General features: G+C 38.3%; 1 pseudogene; it reads left to right on the top strand.

The window, feature by feature from the left end:
* Nucleotides 1–14,322: 14,322 nt before the first annotated feature.
* On the top strand, nucleotides 14,323–14,847 carry LOC149190668 (pathogenesis-related protein PR-1 pseudogene; annotated as a pseudogene).
* Nucleotides 14,848–15,137: the final 290 nt, after the last annotated feature.

Raw genomic sequence — 15,137 nt, 5'->3', positions numbered from 1 at the left:
TGGAAATTTCTGGTAATTTCAAACAAATATTGAACAGAGGAAATGCTCTGTTTCTGCCACAGGATCTTTTGCACAGGGAAGCCCCAAAAAAAAATTTCTGAGCAAAGCAGGGTTTCTTAGCCAAAATAAACTTGTATTAATTTATAAACTGCATGATACAACTTTCTTCCTCTCTCAGAGGGATTCACCAAAAACTTTCACCAAAAACAAAATACACTGCCTCTTTTACAAATGATTTTTACACTGCTGTGTAAAATCTTCATACACTTTTACTGCTGTAAAAAGGGTTTTTACATTTACTGCTGTGAAATGAAATTATTACATATACTGTAAAAATTTCTTACATAACTTTTGAATCTCAAAAATAAAATTCACACAGTCATTCTTCATTCGCTCTTGCTCCCCTTCGTTTGAGCAACACATAAAAAATTACATTTCAACCCCCTTCGTTTATGTTTCGCACTGCTGTGCGTTATATGCCTTGCATAACACAATAGTCAACACATAACAAAAAGAAATTGCATATACATACGCGTTCCCCTTTTTTTGTTACAAATCTTCAACCTTGCACTACTGTGCAAACCTCTGGTTCTTCAACCCTCACCATTGCAAACACAACTTCTTCTCCTCCCGCGTGAAATTACATTAAAAAGGTCAACGCTCACACATTATATGGGTTAACAAAAAAAACAAAAAAAATACATGCCGTATGAAAAACTTAAAGTCTTCACCTAAAACAATGACACTTCATTAAATACATTAAATGAAACCGGCGGTAAAAGTAAAAATAACGTTCTGGCAGGTTGGAGCGAGTTGACCAAATTAGACACTTTTCGGATCCTACAGCCACACAACCCAAATGAACTTTAATGTCCAGGAGATGGGCAGTATTTGGTTCGTACACAGGACGCGTGGCTGGAGCTGATTGTGTCGGATGCCTCCAGGGAAAAACAGCCTTTGCCAAAAGGCGGTGCGATAAGGGACAATGGTTTTCTGAAGTGGTTTTCGGTTGCCGTTTAATGCTCCCGCACGGCAGGTGAAATTAATGTTTCAACACTCCCCTTTAATTTCAGCTGCTGGGCATTCAGTCATACCCAAACACTTCCTCAAAAATTCGAAGCTTTTCTGATCCAGTGGCTTGGTCAGAATGTCTGCTACCTGTTCCTGAGTCCTGCAATGTTCTAGAACAATTTCTCCATTGCTCACCAATTCCCTGATGTAATGAAACCTTGTGTCAATGTGTTTCGTTCTCTTATGAAACACCGAATTCTTGGATAATGCAATAGCAGAGCTATTGTCACAAAATATCACTGTTGCTTTTGCCTACTCTTGGCCTAAGCTCCTCAACATCCTTCTCATCCAAACTGCTTGACATTCTACTGCTGTAGCTGCCACATATTTTGCCTCTGCTGTAGACAATGCTACAATGGACTGCTTCTTAGAAGCCCATGAAATGGCTCCTGAACCCATGTGAAAAACATAACCGGATGTGCTTTTCCGATCATCTACACTTCCAGCCCAATCACTATCAGTGTATCCAACTAAATCTAAATGTTCTGAGACATTATATAAGATGCCAAACCTTTTAGTACCTTTAACATTCCTCAGAATTCTTTTTGCTGCTTGCCAATGTGCTTCCTTTGGCCCCTCCATGAATCTGGAAATTAAACTAACAACAAACATTATGTCAGGCCTAGTTGTAGTTAAATACATAAGGCTGCCAACTATGCTCTTGTACAAACTAGGATCAAAATCCTTGCTGCTGTCCTCTTTGCTGAGTTTTAATCCCATTACTGTGGGAGTGATTGCTGCCTTGCACTCCTGCATATTAAATCTGCCCAACACTTCATTTACATATTTTGCTTGTGAGATAAAATTCCATTTTCATTTTGATCTACTTCTATTCCTAAGAAGTATCTCAGCAAACCCATGTCAGTCATCTCAAATTCCTCTTTCATGACTAATTTGAAATTTTCAATGAGGTAGTCATCATTACCTGTAAAAATCACATCATCAACATATAACACAACAATTAGCAATTTACCATCCTTTTCTTTGATGTAGACGGTGGGTTCTCCCTCACATTTGTCAAATCCATTTTCTAGTAGATATGAATCTATCCTACTGTACCATGCTCTTGGCGCTTGCTTCAGCCCATAAAGAGCTTTCTTCAATCTGCATACTTTGTGTTCTTGGCCTTTCTTCTCATAGCCTAGAGGTTGCTCAATATAAACCTCTTCCATTAACACTCCATTCAGGAATGCTGACTTCACATCCATTTGGTAAACTTTCCACTTGTTTTGTGCTGCTATGGACAACACTGCTCTCACGGTTTCCATTCTTGCAACCGGTGCGAAAGTTTCCTCATAGTCTCTCCCATACTGCTGCTTGTATCCCTTGACAACAAGCCTTGCCTTGTGCCTTTCTATCTTGCCTTCAGCATTGCACTTGGTCTTGTACAAGGATAATTTTAGGGGCGAATGTTCGCCCTTTGGCGAAATTAAGGGGTTTTAAATTTTTAGTGGGCGAATATTTTGTATCATAGTACATTTTTACAAATTACCTCAAATAGCCCACCTTATTTTAAGGGAAAGGGTAAAAAAGGTAAATTTAGCCCTTGAAATTAGGACTTACAACCTTCCATTCGCCCATTTTCAAGAATAGGTTTTATTTAAGTGAATCTTATGGGCCAAATACCATATTTATAAAAGAGGTATGGAAAATTAATAAAAATATAAATAAATGAGAGGTATGGTAAATAAATAAAACATTTTTTATATTTACTCCATAAGTCACCTTATATACATGTAAGGGTGTAAACAAATAAAAATATAAATAAAGTGGAGGTATGGTAAATTAATAAAACGTCTTTTTATACTTACTCAAAAGGTATGGTAAATAAATAAAAATATAAATAAACTAGATGTATCGTAAATAAATAAAACCTCTTTTTATATTTAGTCCATAACCCTCGTTCTATTTATGAAGGCTCAAGAAAGAGGTTTTATTTAAGTGAATCCTATGGGCCAAATACCATATTTGTAAAAGAGGTATGGTAAATTAATAAAAATATAAATAAACGAGAGGTATGGTAAACAAATAAAACATTTTTTTATATTTACTCCATAAGTCACCTTATATTTACAAACACTCAAAAAATGGGTTATATTTAGGTGAAACCTATGGCCAAAATACTATGGGACAAATACCATGGACTAGATTGTTATTAATACCATGCAAAAAACCATTATTAACCCTAATATTAGAATTAATAAGAATAAAAATGGCACATGGTATTGACCCATGGTATTCACCAAAATGGCACATGGTATTGACCCATGGTATTCACCTGGAATGTAGCCTATTTAAATGGGGGAATTAAACGAGCATGTAGCCTATGCTAAGATTCACTAGGACTTTACAAAGTTTTATTATTTAGTGAAAGACTCGCCAAGATCTTACAAGATTTTATAATTGAGTAAAATATTCGCCATGCGTGGTGAGAGATTCGCCAAAAAATTATATATACATATTATATTATTGATAAAATCGCCTTCCATTTTTCCTATATACCATGGAGATTCGCCCATTTATTATATTTATAAATTTAGGGGGGGTTCTTAAAATTTTCCCTGGTCTTGTAGACCCATTTGACTCCTATGACTTCTTTACCTTTTGGTAGCTCAACCAAATCCCATGTCTTGTTTCTTTCTATGGCATTGATCTCCTCATCCATAGCTTCTATTCATTTCCTATCTTTAATTGCATCTTCGAAATGAATAGGGTCATCAACATGACAATACAAAGCAAACAAGGAATTCATACCTTCATCATAAATGTCACTTAAATTTCTAAACTTCTTACCTCTTTCATTTGGTGTGCAAGTGCTTGAAGATGCACTTGAATTTCCTCCTTGTGGTGTGCTTGGAGAAGCACATTCATTTATCCTCAAGGGTGTTCCTTGCTATCCTTGTGTTGGCGCTGCTGTTTGGGGATGTATTTCAGCCATCTCCTCATCATCATCATCATGAGACAAACAGTTTTTAACATTCACTGTTTTCTCTATGCTTCCATCCCAAGCTTCCTCCTCAATGAACTAAACATCTCTGCTCACAAAAAACTTCTTGGTGGATGGGATATACAACCTGTATGCTTTGGATTCCTCACTGTATCCAATGAAAATACATTTCTCCCCTTTGTTGTCCAACTTCCTCCTTAGCTGATCTGGAATGTGTGCATAAGCCACACATCCAAAAACTTTCATGTGGGTGACTCCTTGCTTTCTCCCACTCCATGCTTCTTCCAACACTTTGTTCATCACTGCTTTTGTTGGACACCTATTCAAGATATATACTGCACAGTGTACAACTTCAGCCCAATAATCATTTGGCAAATGCTTTGCCTTCAACATGCTCCTCGCCATATCCATGATGGTCCTGTTCTTCCTTTCAGCAACTCCATTTTGTTGCAGGGTGTACCTAGCTGTAAACTGTTTGTGTATTCCATTTTCTCTACAGAACCGTAGGAATTCCTTGAAGATATACTCACCTCCTCTATCAATTCTCAAAACTTTGATATGCAGCCCGCTTTGATTTTCCACAAGTGCCTTGAAATTCCGGAATTTTTCAAACACTTCACTTTTGTTCTTAAGGAAATAAACCCAAGTTTTTCTTGTAAAATCATCAATGAATGTTAGAAAATATTGGCTGCCTACTAATGATGGGGTTTGCATCAGTCCACATAAGTCTGAGTGGACAATCTCTAAGGGTGATTTTTCCCTTATGCTTTTCCCTGAAGGAAAGCTTTCTCTGTGTTGTTTCCCTAAGATACAACCTTCACAAAGGCTGTCTGGTTTCTCTATCAATGGTAATCCTCTTACCATTCCTTTTCTGCTCAACAAGTTAAGACCTCCAAAGTTGAGATGTTCAAATCTCAAGTGCCACAACCAATTTTCATCCTTTGGTACGCTTTGGAAAGCCTCTTGGGTAACTGCTGCAATTACTTCTTTGTTTTTCAAATCTGCCCTTACTCTGAGAGGGAACATCCTGTTCCTCGTCATTTTTACTTCAGCAATACATCTTTTGCTGGGTGCTCTATCCATGATGGTGCATACATCATTCTCAAAGAAGACATTGTACCCCTTTTGAACAAGCTGTCCAATACTCAAGAGGTTACATCTCATGCCATGAACATAATAGACATCTGCTATGGTTTTCCTTTCACATTTCTTTGTAAATATTTTAACTTCTCCTTTTCCCATAACAGAAATTTTACTATCAGTCCCAAGTGTGACTTGTGACTTCACACTTTGATCTAAAGCAGAAAACATGGCTATGTTTCCTGTCATATGGCTACTACAACCGGAATCTAGAAACCATATATCATCACTGTTTGTTTTAGCCATGTTACAAGCTAACAACACATTATCTTGACTGATGTTTTCTCTAGTGACATTTGCATTTGGTTTATTACTTATATCATGCTGCTTCTTCCTACATTTATTTGCATAATGCCCATATTTTTTACAGTAATAACATTGGACATTGGATTTTTCATACCTTTGTCCTTGAGCATGATGTTGTCCTCTTTGTTGGCTGCTGCCTTGGCCTTGGTTCCGATTTGGATTGCTGCCTCTTCCTTGAGCATTTGCTGGACTGTTCCTTCCACCTCTGTTCTAGCTTCTGCCTCTTCCTCTCTTGTTTCCTCTGCCTTGACCTCTTCCTCTTCCAAAGGACATTTGGGTCTTGAAGGCTTGTTCTAGAGATGAGTTTTCCTTTCTACTCAACCTCTGCTCATGTGTTATCAGTGATGCATGAAGTTCATCCACTGAAAAGTTTGAGAGATCCTTTGTCTCTTCTATGGTGGTGACAATCACATCAAACTTTGAGGGTAGGACCCTCAATATTTTCTCCACAATCCTCCTTTCTTCAAGAGTTTCTCCATGAGTCCTTATCTGTGTGACCAGACCAATCACATGTGTGAAGAATGAGTCAATATTGTTTGACTCCTTCATGCACAGGTTCTCAAAATCTTTCCTCAGCAACTGTAGTTTTGTTGTCTTCACTTTATCCATGCCTTGATAGGCTGTCTTGAGAGTTTGCCATGCTTCTTTGGATGTCTTAGCTGCAGCTATCCTTGGAAACACACTCGGGTCCACTGCTTGATACAAAAATACAATGGCTTTTGAATCCTTCTTCCTATTGCTCTTCAACAGATCCTTCTCTGCCTGAGTTAAGCTGTTAAATTGATTTTCATCTGCTGGTTCTTCAAACCCATATTCAAATAATTTCCATAGATCTTGTGAGACAAACAGGGCTCTCATGGTTATTGCCCAGTAATCATAGTTTTTCCCATTAAACTGTGGAAGCTGAGTATTAAACATGCCCATGCTAATTCTTGTGGAAGCCATTCCTTGCATTCTCAGCTATGCTTCTAAATCCTTGACTGTATATAAAAAAAAACTGACTGTTTCTTCAACAGTAACACAAAAACTGGTCTGAGAAATACCTGGATTCTTTTGCCTGAGACTTCACTTTGCTGGAGAAGATTTACTGCTGCAACAAAAGGAACCTTCCTTCAGCTTCTTTACACCTTCAAAGAGCCTAGATCTGCTCTGATACCATGTTGGAAATTTTTGGTAATTTCAAACAAATATTGAATAGAGGAAATGCTCTGTTTCTGCCACAGGATCTTTTGCACAGGGAAGCCCCAAAAAAAATTTTCTGAGCAAAGCAGAGTTTCTTAACCAAAATAAACTTGTATTAATTTATAAACTGCCTGATACAACTTTCTTCCTCTCTCTCAGAGGGATTCACCAAAAACTTTCACCAAAAACAAAATACATTGCCTCTTTTACAAATGATTTTTACACTGCTGTGTAAAATCTTCATACACTTTTACTGCTGTAAAAAGGGTTTTTACATTTACTGCTGTAAAATGAAATTCTTACATATGCTGTAAAAATTTCTTACATAACTTTTCAATCTCAAAAATAAAATTCACACAGACATTCTTCATTCGCTCTTGCTCCCCTTCGTTTGAGCAATACATAAAAAATTACATTTCAATCCCCTTCGTTTATGTTTCGCACTGCTGTGCATTATATGCCTTGCATCACACAATAGTCAACACATAACAAAAAGAAATTGCATATACATACGCGTTCCCTTTTTTTTTTTACAAATCTTCAACCTTGCACTGCTGTGCAAACCTCGGGTTCTTCAACCCTTGCCGCTGCAAACACAACTTCTTCTCCTCCCGCGTGCAATTACATTAAAAAGGTCAACGCTCACACATTATATGGGTTAACAAAAAAAACAAAAAAAATACATGCCGTATGAAAAACTTAAAGTCTTCACCTAAAACTATGACACTTCATTAAATACATTAAATAAAACTGGCGGTAAAAGTAAAAATAACGTTCTGGCAGGTGGGAGCGAGTTGACCAAATCGGACGCTTTTCGGATCCTACAGCCACACAACCCAAACGAACTTTAATGTCCAGGAGATGGGCAGTATTTGGTTTGTACACAAGACGTGGCTGGAGCTAATTGTGTCGGATGCCTCCAGGGAAAAACAGCCTTTGCCAAAAGGCAGTGCGATAAGGGACAATGGTTTTCTGAAATGGTTTTCGGTTGCCGTTTAATGCTCCCGCACGACAGGTGAAATTAATGTTTCAACATGAAAACTAATGCTAATGAATAACAGGTGTGGCTTGTTGAAATTGTAATTTCAACTGCAGCTTTATTTTATTTGCGATGCGATCCATCGCATATCGCTTCGCAAACTCACCTTGTCACCCTCCGTTATGTGCTGTGTTTTTCTGGCGATTGCGATATGTTTTTGCGATGCGATAAGTATCGCATATCGCAGATCGCACTAATGTGTGTGTTCTCTACTTTTGTGTTCTGCCAAATGCGATTTCTGCGATGCGATCTAATTGAAGTCAATGGTTGAAGTACAGGGCAGCAGCAAATGAATTTGACGTGAAGTAAAAGTTTCTTTACCGCCAGTAAATGTCAGTAAAACAGTAAATGCAATTTACTGTGGGTTGGTAAGTTTTGGTAAAGATTTTAATTTTATTTCAACGGGAGTATGGGCACAAGTAAAAGCTGGTAAAACCATTTAATTTTTATTATTTCCTTTACGGAGCATTGTAAGTGAAAACGTAAAGTAAGTTTTTCTTGTTGTCATATATATATGTAATATTTTTTTTGTGATAAGAGTGAAGAGAGGAAAGAACGCAGCAGCGCGTATGAAAATATACACAGCAGTGTAATTGAATTGTAATGCACAGCAGTGCGAAGTAAAAATAGAACGCAGCATCGTGAGAAAATTGATGTGTAATTTCCACACAGCAGTGTGTTGATCTCTTTAGCAGAGACAAAAGTTTTTTTTTAATGCAGTGTAAATCCCTTTTAAAAGGAGGGACAAAGTAATTTTTGTGTTGAACTCAAATGTTCCTGTGTGATCCCTCTGAGAGAGGAAGAAGTCTGTAACAACAGTTATTTTATTGATGAATGCAAAGTTCGTTTTCATGTGTGTAAATCTCTGTCTGCTTAGAAATTTTAAAGCTTCCCTGTGCTAAGATCCTGGAGCAAAACAGAGCATTGTCTCTGTGTCCAGTTTATGTTGTTTTGGGGATTTTGACAGAAAAATCTCCAACAGTGGTATCAGAGCATTGTTATGCTCTGTTGAATGTTGTTCTCTGGTCTTTTGAGTTTGAAATCACCTGAAATTTCAAACAATTGGTATCAGAGCTAGTCTAGGCTCTTTGAAGGGTTCAAAGAAGCTGAAGGAAGGATTCTTACTGCAGCAACTTCTCCAGCAAAGTGAAGACTCAGGCAAAAGAATCCAAGGTATTTTTTTCAGTGATTTTTAATACAAAGTCAAGTAGTGCAAGAATGGCTGGCACCAGCACCAGTAATAACATGGGTATGCAGCTCCCATTATTTGATGGCAAAAACTATGACTATTGGGCAATAACAATGAAAGCCTTGTTTGCTTCCCAAGACTTATGGGAAATAGTTGAAGATGGTTTTGAACAACCAGCAGATGAAAATGAGTTTAATAATCTAACTCAAGGAGAGAAAGATGTGTTAAAGAGCTACAAGAAGAAGGACTCAAAGGCCCTCTTCTTCTTGTATCAAGCAGTGCATGGAAGCGTGTTTCCAAGGTTAGCAGTAGCTAAGACATCCAAAGAAGCATGGCAAACTCTCAAGACAGCCTATCAAGGCATGGAGAAAGTGAAGACAACTAAACTGCAGTTGCTGAGGAAAGATTTTGAGAACCTGTGCATGAAGGAGTCAGACAATATTGACTCATTCTTCACTCAAGTAATTGGTCTGGTCACACAGATAAGAACTCATGGAGATGTTCTTGAAGAAATGAGGATTGTGGAGAAACTATTGAGGTGCCTACCCTCAAAGTTCCATGTGATTATCACCACCATAGAAGAGACAAAGGATCTCTCAAATTTCTCAGTTGATGAGCTTCATGCATCACTGATCACACATGAGCAGAGGTTGAGTAGAAATGAAAACTCATCTCTAGAGCAAGCCTTCAAGACCCAGATGTCCTTTGGAAGAGGAAGAGGTCAAGGCAGAGGAAACAAGAGAGGAAGAAGCAGAAGACAGAACAGAGGTGGAAGGAACAGTCCAGCAAATGCTCAAGGAAGAAGCGGCAATCCAAATCAGAACCAAGGTCAAGGCAGCAACCAACAAAGTGGACAACATCATGCTCAAGGACAAAGGTATGAAAAATCCAATGTCCAATGTTATTATTGTAAAAAATATGGGCATTATGCCAGTGAATGTAGAAAGAAGTAGTATGATGTGAGTAATAGATCTAGTGCAAATATCACTAGAGAAAATACCAGCCAAGATAATGTATTGTTAGCTTGTAATATGGCTGAAACAAATGGTGAAGATATATGGTTTCTAGACTCCGGTTGCAGCAACCATATGACAGGAAACATAGCTTTGTTTTCTGCTTTAGATCAAAGTGTGAAGTCACAAGTCACACTTGGGACTGATAGCAAAATTTCTGTTATGGGTAAAGGAGAAGTTAAAATATTTACAAAGCAAGGTGAAAAGAAAACCATAGCAGATGTTTATTATGTTCCTGGAATGAGATGTAACCTCTTGAGTATTGGACAGCTTGTTCAAAAGGGTTACAATGTCTTCTTTGAGAATGATGTATGCACCATCATGGACAGAACACCCAGCAAAAGATGCATTGCTGAAGTGAAGATGACAAGGAACAGGATGTTCCCTCTTAGAATAAGAGCAGAAATGAAAAACAAAGAAGTAATTGCAGCAGTTTCCCAAGAGGCTTTCCAAAGCCAACCAAAAGATGAAAATTGGTTGTGGCACTTGAGATTTGGACATCTCAACTTTGGAGGCCTTAACTTGCTGAGCAAAAGAGGAATGGTAAGAGGATTACCATTGATAGAGAAACCGGACAGCCTTTGTGAAGGCTGCATATTGGGGAAACAACACAGAGAAAGTTTTCCAAGCGGGAAAAGCATAAGGGCAAAAGCACCCTTAGAAATTGTCCACTCAGATTTATGTGGACCAATGCAAACCCCATCTTTAGCAGGAAGCCAAGATTTTCTAACATTCATTGATGATTTTACAAGAAAGACTTGGGTTTATTTGTTGAAGAACAAATCGGAAGTGTTTGAAAAATTCTGAAATTTCAAAGCACTTGTGGAAAATCAAAGTGGGCTGCGTATTAAAGTCTTGAGAACAGACAGAGGAGGTGAGTATATCTCCAAAGAATTTTTATGTTTTTGTAAAGAAAATGGAATTCACAAGAAATTTACAGCGAGGTACACCCCACAGCAAAATGGAGTTGCTGAAAGGAAGAACAGAACCATTATGGATATGGCAAAGAGCATGTTGAAGGCAAAGCATTTGCCAAATGATTATTGGGCTGAAGCCGTAAACTGTGCAGTATATATCTTGAATAGGTGTCCCACAAAAGCTGTGATGAACAAAGTGCCGGAAGAAGCATGAAGTGGGAGAAAGCAAGGAGTCACCCACATGAAAGTTTTTGGATGTGTGGCCTATGCACACATTCCCGATCAGCTAAGGAGGAAGTTGGACAGCAAAGGGGAGAAATGTATCTTCATCGGATATAGTGAGAAATCCAAAGCTTACAGGTTGTATATCCCATCTACCAAGAAGTTCTTTGTGAGCAGAGATGTTCAATTCATTGAGGAGGAAGCTTGGGATGGAAGCATAGAGAAAACAGTGAATGTTAAAAACTGTTTGTCTCATGATGAAGATGATGAGGAGATGGCTGAAATACATCCCCAAACAACAGCGCCAACACAAGGACAGCAAAGGACACCATTGAGGATAAATGAAAGTGCTTCTCCAAGCACACCACAAGGAGGAAATTCAAGTGCATCTTCAAGCACTTGCACACCAAGTGAAAGAGGTAAGAAATTCAGAAATTTAAGTGACATTTATGATGAAGGAATGAATTCCTTATTTGCCTTGTATTGTCATGTTGATGATCCTATTCATTTCGAAGATGCTATTAAAGATAAGAAATGTATAGAAGCTATGGATGAGGAGATCAATGCCATAGAAAGAAACAAAACATGGGATTTGGTTGAGCTCCCAAAAGGTAAAGAAGTTATTGGAGTTAAATGGGTCTATAAGACCAAGTGCAATGCTGAAGGAAAAATTGAAAGACACAAGGCAAGGCTGGTTGTCAAGGGATACAAGCAACAGTATGGGAGAGATTATGAGGAGACTTTCGCACCGGTTGCTAGAATGGAAACCGTAAGAGCAGTGCTGTCCATAGCAGCACAAAACAAGTAGAAAGTTTACCAGATGGATGTGAAGTCGGCATTCCTAAATGGAGTGTTAAAGGAGGAGGTTTACATTGAACAACCTCTAGGCTATGAGAAGAAAGGCCAAGAGCACAAAGTGTGTAGATTGAAGAAAGCTCTTTATGGGTTGAAACAAGCGCCAAGAGCGTGGTACAATAGAATAGATTCCTATCTACTGGAAAATGAATTTGACAAATGTGAGGGATAACCCACTGTCTACATAAAAGAAAAGGATGGCAAGATTTTAATTGTTGTCTTGTATGTTGATGATGTAATTTTTACAGGTAATGATGACTACCTCAGTGAAAATTTTAAATCAGTCATGAAAGAGGAATTTGAAATGACTGACATGGGTTTGCTGAGATACTTCTTAGGAATAGAAGTAGATCAAAATGAAAATGGAATTTTTATCTCTCAAGCAAGATATGTAAATGAAGTGTTGGGCAGGTTTAATATGCAAGAATGCAAGGCAGCAATCACTCCCACAGTAATGGGATTAAAACTCAGCAAGGAGGACAGTAGCAAGGATTTTGATCCTAGCATGTACAAGAGCATAGTTGGCAGCCTAATGTATTTGACTGCAACTAGGCTAGATATAATGTCTGTTGTTAGTTTGATTTCCAGATTCATGGAGAGGCCAAAAGAGGCACATTGGCAGGCAGCAAAAAGAATTCTGAGGTATGTCAAAGGTACAAAAAGGTTTGGCATTTTGTATACTTTTTCAGAAAGCTCAGACTTAGTTGGATACACCGATAGCGATTGGGCTGGAACTGTGGATGATTGAAAAAGCACATCCAGTTATGTTTTTCACATGGGTTCAGGAGCAATTTCATGGGCTTCCAAGAAACAACCCATTGTGGCGTTGTTTACAGCAGAAACAGAGTACGTGGCAGCTACAGCAGCAGCGTGTCAAGCGGTTTGGATGAGGAGACTGTTAAGAAGTCTATGCCAAGAGCAGGCAACAACAACGGTGATTTTTTGTGACAATAGCTCAGCTATTGCGTTGTCCAAGAATTCTGTGTTTCACAAGCGAACGAAACACATTGATACAAGGTTTCACTACATCAGAGAATTGGTGAACAACGGAGAAATTGTTTTACAACATTGCAGCACTCAGAAACAGATTGTAGATATTCTGACCAAGCCATTAGACCAGAAAAGTTTTGAGTTTTTAAGAAAAAGTCTGGGTATGATTGATAACCCAACAGTTGAAATTAAAGGGGAGTGTTGAAATTGTAATTTCAACTGCAATTTTATTTTATTTGCGATGCGATCCATCGCATATCGCAAATCGCAAACTCACCTTGTCACCATCCGTTATGTGCTGTGTTTTTCTGGCGATTGCGATATGTTTTTGCGATGCGATAATTATCGCATATCGCAGATCGCACTAATGTGTGTGTGCTCCACTTTTGTGTTCCGCCAAATGCGATTTCTGCGATGCGATCTAATTGAAGTCAATGGTTGAAGTACAGGCCAGCAGCAAATGAATTTGACGTGAAGTAAAAGTTTCTTTACCGCCAGTAAATGTCAGTAAAACAGTAAATGCAATTTACTGTGGGTTGGTAAGTTTTGGTAAGGATTTTAATTTTATTTCAGCAGGAGTATGGGCACAAGTAAAAGCTGGTAAAACCATTTAATTTTTATTATTTCCTTTACTGAGCATGGTAAGTGAAAACGTGAAGTAAGTTTTTCTTGTTGTCATATATATATGTAATATTTTTTTGTGTTAAGAGTGAAGAGAGGAAAGAACGCAGCAGCGTGTATGAAAATATACACAGCAGTGTAATTGAATTGTAATGCACAGCAGTGCGAAGTAAAAATAGAACGCAGCAGCGTGAGAAAATTGATGTGTAATTTCCACACAACAGTGTGTTGATCTCTTTAGCAGAGACAGAAGTTTTTTTTAATGCAGTGTAAATCCCTTTTAAAAGGTGGGACAGAGTAATTTTTGTGTTGAACTCAAATGTTCTTGTGTGATCCCTCTGAGAGAGGAAGAAGTCTGTAACAGCAGTTATTTTATTGATAAATGCAAAGTTCGTTTTCATGTGTGTAAATCTCTGTCTGCTTAGAAATTTTAAAGCTTCCCTGCGCTAAGATCCTGGAGCAAAACAGAGCATTGTCTCTGTGTCCAGTTTATGTTGTTTTTGGGATTTTGACAAAAAAATCTCCAACAGTGGTATCAGCGCATTGTTATGCTCTGTTGAATGTTGTTCTCTAGTCTTTTGAGTTTGAAATCACCTGAAATTTCCAACATGGTTGTGGCTATATATACCGATACAGCTTGAGCTAGTTATACACAGTGGTTGGAGAGATAGAAAGACCATCTTCCAGATATAACTTGCTAGTTATACACATATTTGCGAAGAAGCAGAAGGAAATTAGTATACGCATATTTGCGAAGAAGCAGAAGGAAGTTGGTATTTTTATTCGGATACTAGTACTAAATTCAGCAACGCGGGCGATTCACAATACTCATGGGGATAACCACGTTGTTGAAGAGCCACTGCAACATTTCCATTTCCATTTTCATTCTCATTATGATGACGGCAATGTCATAGGTGAATGCTGCAGACATGAACGCTACTGCCGCGTTTATGGATGGCTTTTTGGTTCCACACAATCAGGCAAGAAATGCGGTGGGAGTTGGTCCTCTTCAATGGGATCGCAAACTTGCAAATTATGCGCGCAATTATGCAAGACAGAGAAGGGGCGACTGCCTCCTACAATATTCGGACAGCCCCTTCGGAGAGAACATATTCTGGGGAAGCGGCCATGGTTGGACCCCTTCGCAGGCGGTGGCTGCGTGGATAGATGAAAAGAAATGGTTTGACTATGCCAAGAATATTTGCACCGGACCTGATTGCACTCACTACACTCAGGTTGTATGGAGAACCACCGCCAATGTTGGTTGCGCCAAGATTATATGCAATTCAGGCGATACTTTCATAACCTGCAATTATGATCCACCAGGGAACTACATCGCGAGCAGGCCTTACTGAAATTTACACGCGAGCGTATATTTAAATACGAACATTCTTCCTCATATTACATTCATTCTTTCAATATGAATATTTTTTGCACTTGTAATAAGTACAACGATTTCTTACATGGCTTTCTTTTTTGTAAAACACAGTTACAATCAATATAGTTTCTCTGAGATACGGTGGCAATTAATATAATTTATGTGAAGATCATATCTCGATGCTAATAGAGTGGGTTTAAACGACCCAGTGTCCAATATTTATGTTATATTCTCTAAAGTATATGGATTTCGTTTACAAACATACCT

The sequence above is a fragment of the Pinus tabuliformis genome, chromosome 3_1 (genome assembly GCF_031772625.1).
Source record: "Pinus tabuliformis cultivar Carrire ecotype Pingquan chromosome 3_1, CPIR1, whole genome shotgun sequence".
Classification (NCBI taxonomy): Eukaryota; Viridiplantae; Streptophyta; class Pinopsida; order Pinales; family Pinaceae; genus Pinus; species Pinus tabuliformis.
Note: the sequence above shows the minus strand (reverse complement) of the source record. Positions and strands in the feature narration are given on the sequence as shown.